This window comes from Idiotropiscis lumnitzeri, chromosome 20 (assembly GCF_059441095.1).
Source record: "Idiotropiscis lumnitzeri isolate Australia: NSW breed Sydney's pygmy pipehorse chromosome 20, RoL_Ilum_1.0, whole genome shotgun sequence".
Lineage (NCBI taxonomy): Eukaryota > Metazoa > Chordata > Actinopteri > Syngnathiformes > Syngnathidae > Idiotropiscis > Idiotropiscis lumnitzeri.
In genome coordinates this window covers 9,030,745-9,044,187 of record NC_142410.1, presented here as the reverse complement: position 1 = coordinate 9,044,187, position 13,443 = coordinate 9,030,745, and the positions used below count along the sequence as shown (strand labels likewise).

The window sequence follows — 13,443 nt, the reverse complement described above, 5'->3', positions numbered from 1 at the left end:
ATGATACCAGTAGCACGCTCTATTCGTCCGAGTACTTCAGATACAATCGTGCGGGCATCTGTTTTGTCAAAGTCGATGGGCTTTCAGAGTTGATAGGCAGTTGCGATAGCCAATCAGATGTCGAGTTGGTTACAGTGAGCCTAAAGGGGATGAAAGCGTTTTGCGATTGGATACTCACTCGTAAGGGGGCAGAGCTATGCTGAATCATCACAACAGAAAGTCGTGACTGGCGACCGTTCGAAAATCTAAACTACATTCTTGCTTTTTTAAACCACAATGGCCAAAGGAGTGGATTTAATTGCAGATACGCTTGCGAGGCCATTTTCAAGACGGACCTTTCAAGAGAAGCTAGGTCGTCCAACACTCACTCAGTTCTGTGTGAGTGTGTTTCTGGATATTATTTGTCCAGCCGTGGGGTCATAAATGATCGTATTACTCAAGGAGGACTTCACTGAAGGCCAACGTGTGAAATTCATGGCCCGGTACTGGCTTTAGTTTTGGCTTCTTCTTTGCCGTGGTTGTGCGAGTTTGTGCCGAAAGCGATCTCTTCTTGGGAGAGAAGACGTGCAAGCTACAACACAGGTCAAATGTGTGAATTATTAAATGTCTTTATCTGGCCTTGGTGACACAGTCCATCATTTCCAAGACCATTTGCCCGCGCCGTGTGTTTTTCAATCACGTTTGATGCCTTCAGGGATTCATTACTGGTTGGGATTCTTCGGCGCTCACATTCCGCGGAGGAACCATGTTGAATTTTTTACGAGGCCGCCACATCCGCGGGTGTTTCCACTACCGTTAAATCCATGGCGGACGCATTGGCTTGCATGCACGCTATCATATCTATACATAATAAATGCAGAAAACGCAATGGAGCCGATCGGCATTCTGTTGCCTTGTAAATGTTTTCAAATGCATTTAAATCATTATTTAATGTGCTCTCTCTTTGTCGGTTTTAAGGAATGCACTTTTTACCCACATGAAGAACAACTTTTTTTTGGTCCTTCTTGCATTCATTCAATTATAAAAAAAAGTTAACCAATATCATTATTAAAAAAATCACTTCCACGTAGAAAGGACAGAGCTAAAATGTGAAGATAAAGATGCTGACTGACTAACTCGCTAAAAAATTATCTGCCTGTTTCAACAACAAAAAAATAAAAATGAACCAAGCAAGCAACCAAAACAAACAATAAAACCAACATTTTCCTAATCATGTATTCATTTATTTTTTTTAATCAAAATTTAACTTCAAAGCTGCCCGGTTAGTGCACGCAAACAAAAGAGTCTGCATGCTCAGAATTCAAGAGCCAGCACGTCTGCATGGATTGATTGATTTCACCCCGTTCGCGACGGCGCAAAAGCCAATCATTATTGTCGAACCACTGAGTGATGACCTCATTGCACATTGTCATATGCTATGCATAAATGCATGTGCATTACCTGCAAATGTGACCGTGAGGAATTATTGCGGTTTCCCATGCTTTTCCCTTCTCTGCCTCTGATCAAGAGTCGACCCTCAAAAGCCATATAAATTCCAGCAGAGAGTGTAATCTAACGATAAATAAGTAGATAATATCCTCCTCTTGGATAATTCGTAACAATTAAAACAACAGGAGAAGCACTGTTAAAGTTTCAATCTTGTAATCATTATGCTTCTCATTTAAAAATCATTGATTTATTTAACTCTGCAATAATGTACATGTTTACAGTATATTAATAATTAGCACAAACATAAACCTGGTTTGTGATTCGCTAGCGATGAGTTCAGGACGTACCTCATATCTTTAACGATATAATGTGGAGCAATGGGCCACATGCAGTGTTAGTAGCTGAATATTAGCATTTCGGTTAAAAAACTCAGTGGATAACCTTGTAGGTTTATCACAAAGATTAACAAACCCTGATGTGACTAGCATAGCATTAGCACTATGGGTAATGAGACAAGTAGCTAACCTTGTAGGCTTAGCTAGCTAAATATGCTAGCATCACAAATCGCAGCAAGGCCTGACCTTAGTAGCCTAGCATTAAAGCTTTAGCTAAAAACTTGTCAATCGTCTTCAAGGTTTACCTGGATTTTAGGGCCTCAGATTGTGACAAGGCCTGACATTAGTAGCACAGCATTATTATTATTATTGTAGTAAAAAGCCAAGAAGTTATAGCTAGCCAAGCCTGCTAGTGTCACAGGCCTCCGAGTTCACATGATGGGAGTAATGCTATCTCAAAGATATACACATTGAACCTTTGTCTGCCAGCATCGCTTCAGCTTTGTTTCCTGTGTGAGCACACGGAAATGTGTTTCTGTATGGATTTTATATTCTGGATTGGAATGAGTTAATGTGAGCTGAAGGTCTGTATTCTTTGGCTTTGCACTTAAAGGAGCTTGTTTATTAAGACTTATTTATTAAGAAAATGCCTTCTATTTATTTGATTTGTCCATTCAGATCGCATCGAGTTTGAATTATTACCAAGGTGACTCTGTTTGAGCAACTCGTCATTGGGAAATGTCAACCAATGGTATGTACTGTTTTGTTTTTTTGTGTGTGTGTGTTGAACTCTTGTGGCATCTGTTCAGTGTACATTTTAAATAGGAATTCAAAACAAAACTGAAAAAAAATGTTTAATTAGATTCAATAATACAAGGCTGCAAGCAGAAGTGGTAATAATATAAATAATCTCCATCTTTTCAAATTAGTCTTGCATTGAGAAACCGTACAAAAACATTTTTTTCTGCCTTCACAGCCCTCGCTACATCACATTAGGCCATCCTCTCTTTCGAGGACGAGCCATGGTTAACTTCACCTGTACTTTCAAAATAACAACTTTGCATCGGTCAAATGTCACAGTTCCGTAGTCTTTTCAGACCCGAGTCTACTTGGGATTGCAACATGAAATTTGGTCAGCAGGTCAAAGTCAAACTGGCTGAATTTTCTCAACATTCAAAGGCCAAAATGACAATACAAACTAAAATGGCCGACTTCCAATGTCTTTTGTCGAATAGCTTTGTGAGACATTTTTGTGAGTCTCCTCGTCATAGACTTGGCTATTAAAATTAATGTCCCAATGTGAAATTGGCTTGAAGACTGAGGGCTCTATTTTTGTAGATAGCACACGTGTGCTTGGGCGTAAAAAAATCATCTTCTTGATTGTCGCACAGGTGCATGCCTTCGAGGACCTCGCTGCACCCTGCCGGGTGTTCTGACGGACCGTGGTTGTTTTCGTTTACATGCACCTGACAATTTGTGGCAGAAAGCAGACTAATCTTTAGACCGGCTAAAAGCAGGTCTAAGTTGTGGCGTAGTGGATGCCTTTGTATTTAATTCATAAATACGACAATCGTGTGCATTAAACTGTGAATCATTGTAATTCACTAAGAGAAACTACAGTTTGTGTGTTGATGAAATTCTAAAAAGCTTAAAAATATCGTTAAAAACACACTTTATTCAGTATTTGCTCTGTATTGTGCCCTTTTGGAAAGATCAGGATGTGAAATGGTTCAGGTATTTCTGGACTCGAAACCCAAAGCTTAAAATTGAGTCGCTAACTCCTCTTACAAAGGTGCGTTAATTTGCACCGACGTTAAGGATAATTGCTAGCGAGCGTTCCCTCTTTCTCCTTTAAAGGAAACGTCAGTCATCATTAGCGCTCTCATTTGTCCGGTCCCCTCGCCCTCCGTGACAGTCGCTCGCTGACCCTCGCTCTCGGAGCGCCCGGGTGACCCTTTCAAAACGGGTTATCGCTTATGAAAAATGACTTCTTAAGAAACCCGATGTGACACATTATCTCAATATTAAACGGGAGTCTGAGTGAATAATAAGTTTGCCTTATTAATGGAGGTGCGAGAGGGGCTAAAGGAGCTGCCAAGCCAAGTTAAATGCCGCCGTCAATCGCGCCGCCGTTGGACGTCGGCGTCTCACCTTGTGTCACGTCTCACTATTTATAGAAGCATCGGTGTCCCAAACCTGATGGCGGAGCATTTTCCTCCAAAACATCATCAACGTAAACCGCCAAGTAAGAAAATGAAAAAGACCAAAGAAGTCACCTTGCATCGTGACCTTTAACCCTTTCAGAATTAGAATCAGAAATCCCTTTATTCACTGTCTATCAAAATCTGATCCTGGAGCTAAAACCATTGATCCATTTTCACCCTTACGCTTAGTCGGGTCTGGATTGTGGCTGTGAAGCTTAAATAACCACGAACATAAATATTTGCAACGCGTTACCGTAGAAACTGACAAGCAAAGCGTCGCTTCCAAAAGGAAATATGGACATCCCGGACACGTCTCCTTATGACCACACCGAGGGATTGTCTGAGTTTACACCAAAGCTTGTCAAAGCTCGCCGAATTTCGACTCAAAGATAAGCGAAGAATTAGCAGTTCATTTGCGGCGAAATTAATCTGTTTCCAGCTCCAATCAAAAGCCGCAAGCAGTGTCATTGTCATCACTATCTCGCCTCCCCAGATAGTCACGGGTCATTCCGCTGGAGAGGATTTTTAATTTGGTCGCAACGACGGCGGGATGGCGAACGACGACACACAATGGGAGTCTTTGTAACGGCGAGGGCGCTCGCTCGCAAAATGGCAAGTTATCGTCTTGGGGGGGAAAAAAAACTCAGACGCCGGCGAGCGGTCGGCACGGTCGTCTTTTCATGCCGGCGAAGGCCACACAACAGCGTGAGTGTAATTGGAGCAGCCGCTGTTTGATAGCCAGAATTTAATCGCGGATCATTAATGCGCTGCCATTTAGAATGCCTCAGCATCCCCGGAATATAGAGAAGGTGACATTTAAAAAGCCCCCAGTTCACCGACTGATGCCAAACATTTTGCAAGTCGCTGCAAATCAATTCACTGATGAGTTGCCTTGAGATATGAACGGCACAATTACAACGCAAAGGGGTGCGTGAGGAGGGGGAATTAGTCGCAAATGAATATACACTTTGGCAAGGTTACAAAGAAGCACCGCCGGCTTTTGTTTTTCTTGATTGACATTCTCTATGGTTTGTCACGTCGAGAAACGGAAACCTCTCACCGACAATACATTCGGCCTTGCCTCATACATAACAACCGCTCCTATTGGGTCCGTACGGCGCAAAAACAAAGATGGGGTGTAAAGACGGCAATTTCATTCCCCGACACGCTTTCTGCCTCTCAATGTCAACATCGCTCCAGCTGCGAACTGAATCAGGAAATTATGGACGTACAGTACACCTGAGGGATATTGCATACATTCGTTTTGAAATAATGCGTCCAAGAGATTAAAAAGGTGGCGTGCGCAAACATCTCCTAGGCCGCTGGCTTCGTTGGAGAAAAACAAGGATGCTTCTTGGCTGTCTTTGACAGTTTGATTGTATCTGTTGTAATAAAAAAAATAAAATATATAAAGAAATAAAAACACCAGATAAATCCCTTCAGGTGAGCTGTGTACTGATGCATTGGACCTTCCAAAAAAAAAAAAAAGGAAAAAAGTATACGGTATGAAACATTTAGCAGCAGAAATAAATGCACAACGCCTAAACAAATTTTCAAACAGAACATCTAAAGCCATTCAAAGGCTAAGCAAAGAGAAGAAATTAGTCTCACGGTTTGGTATGACGGAGGACCCAAATTCAGGAACACGAGGCAACTTAAAGGGTGTTTCATTTAAAGAAACAAAAAGGCAAACAAGGCACCAGGAAAGATCAAAAATACTTTAGTTAAAAAAAAAACACTAAAGTACAACGACTCCGACTCCGACTCCGACTCCGACTCCGACTCCGACTCCGACTCCGACTCCGACTCCGACTCCGACTCCGACTCCGACTCCGACTCCGACTCCGACTCCGACTCCGGTCAATGAACCCACAAGGACTGAAAGAAATCAGGGAATTTAAATACAGACAGACTAACGGGACAACGAGGCACACCTTGACCAGACACAAAGGTTTGGAGGGAGCTGATTGGCTAAAATAAGGGAATGGGTAAACGAACACAGGTGGGCACAACTACCTGGACGAGACAGGCGGAAGAGAAGTCCAAATCTGGAGGCGCGACAAATCAGGGCCGACCTTTTTCGTTGATGTACCGTGACAATATTTACGACCCGCTCACATGCAAAACAACCGGGCTGTGCATTCGTTACTTTCTATTACCTGCAAACTTTTGCCGCTCGTCAATTATGTTGATTTGTCAGTGCTGCTTGAGTTCTCCTTATTAGCGTTCCGCCGCCGTCGACAAAAAAAAAAAAAATTAAGATTAATTCCGAGCACCTGCCACAGAAGAGGGCAAGCCTTCATCGTGTCGGGTCGAGGATTAAAGCAGAATTGATGGTGTGTGTGTGTGTGTGTGTGGGGGGGGGGGGGGGGGTGTGTGGGGGTGTGTGTGTGTGTGTGTGGCATGCGAAATAACTACATACACGGCCGCAGTCCATAATGCTGCGATTTACCATGCTGAGTTACCGCGGCAAACCTTTGCACGCGCTTTAATTAGCAAGCATTTAACGCCGTTTTTCAACTTTAGTGAGGGGGGGGGCTGTGTGATGAATTGCATAATTAAAGGGCTCGCTGTGTAAATCAACAAAAGGGACAAGAGCGGAGAAGCTAATTAAGCAAGCAGCATTGTTCCAGCGTTTAGGACACCTGTTGAATTTAAGAAAGAAGGCAGACCAGTTAGCATGCTAATAAAGCGAGAGGAGTGGAATGAATTCATTTCTACGTTATAGTATAATGAATGTGAATTCAGTTTGAAAGTCATCGTTTAAAATGTTTAATATGCTAGAATTTAAAATTGTCCAGGCTGGATTAAAAGCACTTCATCATGCTGGATTGGTCTCTTCACATTTTTGTGCCGGATGGCCTAATAAATGTAGTATCCTCTACAAGAAATCGATATACATTTAAATTCCTCGAAATTATTTATTTGAAAGCACAGGTGTCAAAATCAAGGCCCGGGGGCCAAATCTGGGCGCGACCTCATTTTATGTGGCCCGCGCCAGGAAAATCACGTGCGTCAACTTCCTGATTCAAATGCATTTTCTTCATTTTTAACAATATTGAGATTTGAGATATTGCCATTTATTTGTTACCAACCCTCCCCTTTTAAAATAAATTGCAGAATTGTTGAACAAACAATTACTGACTGGCTTTTTTAAAGTGTCACAGAAATTTGCCAATCGGCATTTTCCCCCCGTGAACAGGACCTCCGTATGTGGTATATAACGGGCAAAAATTACGTGAGCAATAAGCCACATCATTTTTCACCAAATTGATGTTGATTTTGTTCTTGATTGTAACTGGGATTGGCGATCATTTTTTGCAATCGAGGGGGCGGCACAGACGGACAGACAACAATCACACAGCAGCTGCACTCCATTCAGCCTGACAGTTTGTCATGATGGCGGATGAGTACAATCGGCAGAGCGTGCCAAAGCAGTCTGGAAAACACGATAAAGATGAGATAAAGGAAAAAAACTGAACATTGAAAAAAATAAAAAACAATCATATATAAAAAAGGTCTATAAAAATAAAATCGAGAAATCACAATAGAAAACATGAATACAATTAAATGAAAGTAAGGGAAAATAGAGTAACATTTCACTCAAGCGCTCGTGCTTAGATGAAAACAATTGAAAAAAAATCTGAATTTAAAAACGCAATCAGTATTTTACAATGAAATTAAGATTCAAAGGAAAAATGTAAAAGGAAAAAATACCCAAAATAAATAATAAAAAAGGGTTATGAAAAATAAACAGAATTAAAAAAAACTGAGGAAATGTATTAACAAAGAACATTTTAGTCCAAATGAAAATTATTTATTTTGCAATTAAAAAAAAAAAAAAAATTCATAAAATCAAAGGGAAGCGATTTAAAAGAACATTTCACAAAGTCAGGCTATTTAATTTTAAACATAATCATTCACAACTTAAAGTTTATTGCACTTTTGTTTGGTCCTTAAACAGCCACCCAATTCAATTCATTCCATTTTGTGAAAATGAAGATGGTTGATGGGATACAAAATGTTCTCTCAGCTTTGGATGAGTGTTTTTTTGTTTATAATGTTTTTTTTTTATATATATAAATATTCCGAGAGTGGTTCAGAAGTGCCCTGGACCAGATTGTTACTGATTACCATGAGGCCATCGCAGACATTTTCGCTTTGCAAAACCCTGCCGACGAATCACTCCACTAAACAGACTGTGACGCCTAATGTCCCATTCCCTCTAAACGACCCCGTCGTCTGTTTTACATGCCGCCGTACCGCAACTAAACACCTGCTGAGCGCTCAAAACGACGCCCACTGTGAGCGCATGGCTCGGCTTTCTTTATCTGCTCTCCAATGAGAGGCCCAGCACGTCTATTCAAATCCAGTGGACGCCAACGATGCTGTCGAAAGGTCATTTCGGAATTTTCTGTCCCCCATGAAACTTTAAATACCGTAATCAACGCATTAAATACAGAAACATGCACTTGTGTACATTTGGACTAATTGGGGGAGGGGCTTGTTCATGAGAGCCAATTGACTGTTATATTGAAAATGTTTTTTTTCAAAAATCATTGGATTTATACTTTTTTCTTTTCATAGTCAAAAATGCACAGTAAGGTACACAACGATTGTAAATATACATAAAAAAAAAGCCTGAAACTTTTTGAAAAGTTTTAAAGTGTATCCACATTTATCTTCTTGGTGCTTTGGGAGAGGATAATGGCATTCATCTGGTCACATTCATGAGGCCCTCCTTTTTCCACATCTGTTACCATTAAATGCTTTTCTGATTGAAATGGCCGCCATGAGCGTTTGGCTTTTGATTCCTAACACATATTCCACAAACGCAAAATTAATGAAATATTTAAGTGCAAAGATTTTTTTTTTCGGGGGGTGGACTTCCCCTTTAATATTTGCGAAGGGGCGTTTTGAGTGGATTGGACATTAATTCCACCTGTTGAATCCGGGGTCGACGTTCCACTGTACTGAGATTAAATGTTACAGTAGCTGTGAAAAAGTAAATATAATTTAAATAGAGAATAGATCTTGAGACTGCACAAAAATGTTCATTTTGTCTCGTCTGTTTTTCCACAAATGCTGGTAGCTAAATTGGTCTGTAATTCTGGAACGATCCCTATTCAGTTTTCTGCAATTCATCCACATTTGTTAAAGGATTACAGTTTTGGTCTTCTGTTCACAAGAGGCACTTTAAGACTTCCACTGTTCAGCCAGCGGGGGAAACAAGCTGTCAGAGGTAGAAATTAGACAATCCGTGTTCGGAGAGTCGACCTGAAGTGAAAGACTTTGTGCAAATATCACAGCGTGACAAATCACAGGCGCTCTCGTTATGGCGGCGGCGAGATGAGTCACACGCTCGCGCTTGCTGTCACTTACACTGAAGCCGAGGAGGAAGATGATAAAGAGGCAGACATTCTCGCATACTTTGCGTGTAGTTCTTAAATCAGTTTTTTTTTTCTGTTTGTTTTCAGGCATATTTAGTCCAAGCTGTGTTTGGACTTCTTACGTAAAGGTAACTGCCATTTGCTTAACTCTCTTGCGGAAGAAAAATGACTTGGTCTGGGATGGCACAATGGACTACAATAAAACGGATGTGATGAGACGTAAAATCTGTTGCAAAATTACAGAGCTTTTATTTTTGGTCAAATAATTATTCATTTCTATTCTCTGTTGGGCCTTAAAAACAGGGGAAAACAAGTAGTGATTAATTATTAGAGCAGAGGTGGGCAAACTTTTTGATTGGCGGGCCACAATGGGTTCTAAAATTTGACAGAGGGGGCCGGACCAGGAGCAGATGGATGGAGTGTTTTGGTAACCACGCGTCATTTGAGGAAAATAAAAAATTTAAATGAACATGAACAAAAAGCATTACAACGAAATATGTCTTTGACACAGCACAGTATTTAGAAAATAAAACATTAACAAGGTTTGTTCATTTATTTTTTTTTTCAAGTTTGACGGGCCGGATTACAACGTTTAACGGGCCGCATGTGGCCCCCGGGCCGTAGTTTGCCCACAGCTGCCCTAGACCCAATTTGTTCAAGAAAAAAAACGACACCCCCTACTGGCCAGGTGCATTATCACATGCAGATGTCGCTCCCGTAAGATGTAATGCACTTAACTTTTGTATCGTTATGGCTTCTTGGAATGACTCTGGAACAACAATATTTTAAGAACTCTATCAGGAGTCATGCTCTAACTAGCTGGCTCTATCCTCCATATTCTTCTCTCGTCACTCTCTTAAATTGTTAAATTCTCTCTCTCTGAACTTCCCAAAAGCAATCCAAACTGTTGTATCCTAACTATCAAAACTTTAGGTAAAGTGAACTGACGGAAACTCTCAATCGACAACCCACACTTTGAATGGAGCCTGAGGGCTTTGCTGTCAAACCTTGCAGTCAAGTCTGAAACACTTTCCGAAGCGGTCCCGTGGTACGGCCGGACAGCGAGGCTTCGGAACTTCTCATTTTTGACTTCTCTTCGAAACGAAGGCAAGGCTCTATACAGTATGTCCTTTGTGGAAATGCTCCAACCATTACTGTACTTGAGACATTCTTCAAAGCCTCGGCGCAGCTCGATAAATCACTAGCTGCTATCTGGGATGGTAAACATGGAAATTGGAATTGACGGGACATGATTAACATGTAGACCAACTGATGGTTCTGTAAAAAAAAAAAAAAAAAAATGGGATTGAAGCGACCAATCAGAGATGTCTTTGATGGTTGACACACATGCGCATGAATGGCACGCACACACGACTAAATACTACTACTACTAATTCTACTAAATAGTAGTTTGTAAAGTTTGTCTCATAAAATTACACTGGTTATTCTTTGTAAGTGTATTGCTTGCTTAAGGTAGGAAAAAAAATTAAAAACAATATTTTGTGAGCCTTTAAAGATCCGTCAGAATGCTCTAAATTTGTGGTTGGCTCGCACTGATTAACGATCGACATGTCGGCTAACCGATGTCTACTGCCTTAATGATTGTCATTGCGTTAATCAATTTTGATTGACATGTGGACTGACTGACTGCATGAAGATTGTGTAACAGACCCGACTAATCAGCGGCACTGCCTGTCGTGATAGACAGCGAGATTGACCGCTGATAGCATCAACAGTGATTTGGATGCCAGCTCATAATCTCATTTTTGTTTTGAGACTAGGTGAAGCAGCATGTGGCTTTTAGCCAAATTTGTGATTTGTGACTGATCATTTATGAGAAGCAGGGAAGAAATATGACAAATCTGCAGCGCTGCCTCTTCGTGGCACTTTGATCGCGGGCTCAAATTTCATGTTGCTGACTTTAATGATTATGCTAATGTATATTTTTGTGCTGATTAAAATGCCTGTCACATAAAACACAATGTGGCCTTTTAGCCTGAGTCAGTTTTGGGATTAACGCCACCTCCACCGTATGGCAGTTTCAATTACCGCCCTCGAAATTGCCCGGCGACCGCCTCGCCGCCGCACCTTCCGCCGGCGACAATCTCCATCTCCCAAAATTGCAAGACGGGAAATCTCGTCACATCTTTAAAGGAGGAAGTTGATTGGAAAATGTGCGGAATTGAATTTGGGTTACGCGAGGGGCATCTCGCACGTCACCACTTGAACTCTTGTGATTATTATGGGATGCAAAGCTACTGCTTATCTTCACTGTTATGTTGTCGTTTTTTCCATACACTTAACGGACACTCTATTAGGTACACGTGCACAGTATAATAACATTGTACATTAGAGCAACAGGAGAATTGAGAGACAAATTAACAACGCACACGCTCGCGAACGTGCACGTGTACATGTGTGGGCGTGGCCTAAGTAAAGCTGACGTGATTGTAAAGGATTCTCATTCGATTCCAACCAGTCTGTCGGCTGAAGAAGTTTATAGACTTTGATAAAAAAAAAATTCCAATTACAATAAAGTTATTGTGTGCTCCAGCACACGAGTGGATCTTCAGACTTCAAGACAAGAAGCCACTTTTATTTCGACAGCGGCGACCTATTCTTTTTTTTAACAGATTTTTCCACTGAGAAAAGGTACTCAACATGTTGCAACGGTTGCCAGGCAACAGACGCTGTTGCCGTCAGTGGAATATAAGAGAACATATTGTCAACACACAGCACCGCCGCAGCGTTCATAATCTGCATCGTCGACGTGGACCGCGCACCCCGGGCCGGGATCATAAGCCCCTCGGGGGTTACGGAGCGGCTGATAGGATTTAGAGTCGCATTGGCGAGGCGGTGTAGATGCATATAGATCATTTCTTTGTAGAGGACATCGCATTGACTCGCAAATTTCTGCGGCGCATCTTAAAAAGTGCCTGGAAAAACAATCGGCACCGCTGCCACTTGCTCTTTCTTCCTCCTCTCGCTCGCAGGTGGCGATGTAGCGCATGATGTAGCAGACGAGTGCAGTGCGTGCGCGCGCGTGCGTGTTCAGTAGGTATGTAAAGGTTACATAAATAAACCGCTCCTTCTCTTTGGGCCACTTTGTGGCTCCCTCCCCAGGCCCGTGACAGCTTCATAGATTAAACCCGGAGAGCTCGAAAGCGCTGTTTAGTATTCCTGCGAGGATGTGCTAAACGTGCGTTTGTTGCTCGGATGTTGCTGCATCGGTACCGCCACTACTACAGCCAACCCACAACACACACACACACAAATAAAGCAACAGAGAAAAATACGTTCAATCTCCTGTGAGTAATCTAAACTGAGAAAAAAAAAAGTGTGTGGTGCCTTGAAAGAGGTCACCCCAAAGCCTTCTGAGTCGGTTGGTGAAAAGAAAACGAGATTTTAACAGAACATACGACATGAGAGGAAAAAGTAAGTTGTTATGTCTGTTGATTATGCATCAACAGGATTTCCGAGTAAAGAAATGATTGATTTAGTGTGAACAAATCTGCTGGCTGGAGTTTGCATGTTCTCCACGTGCCTGCGTGGGTTTTCTGCGGGTACTCCGGTTTCCTCCCACATTGCATGGCAGGTTGATTGAACACTCTAAATTGCTCCTAGGTGTGAGTGTGCCGCGTACGGCTGTTCGTCTGTGTGTGCACTGTGATTGGCTGGCAGCCAATTCCGGGTGTGCCCCGCCTACTACCCAAAGATAGCTGGGCTTTCTCTCTCTAGTTTCCAGTCGGAATTCATGTGGCGTGATCATTTGTGGCCCTCGAGTCCAATTAAACTTAAGCCGGTCATGCTCAGATTTAGATTTCGAGCGTACCGTAGGCATTCCGTCACGCGTGGTCCTGAAGCTGCGGGTGGTTCCTCTTGTGTGCTCGCTTACTAACAAACTATAAGCTGAGCCCCATCATTTAAAGCACACACACACATTTGAGTGCACGCACACCCACATGCGCGCACAATGGAATAAAAGTCCTGTGGGAAAAAGGCCGGCGAATTCACTCTATTTTAACAAATGCAGCTCTGGAATCTCATCCGGCGCCAGCAAAGGTGCTGTGTGTGTGTGTGTGTGTG

General features: G+C 42.1%; 1 protein-coding gene across 1 annotated transcript in view; it reads left to right on the top strand.

The window, feature by feature from the left end:
• The window catches only part of sdk2b (sidekick cell adhesion molecule 2b), a 224,859-nt gene that overhangs the window by 10,612 nt on the left and 200,804 nt on the right, over positions 1-13,443 (top strand). Inside the window, exon 2 of the mRNA XM_088283938.1 lies at positions 2,442-2,514. The gene's annotated coding sequence lies outside the window, so the exon portion shown is untranslated. The remainder of the gene's footprint in view (positions 1-2,441; positions 2,515-13,443) is intronic.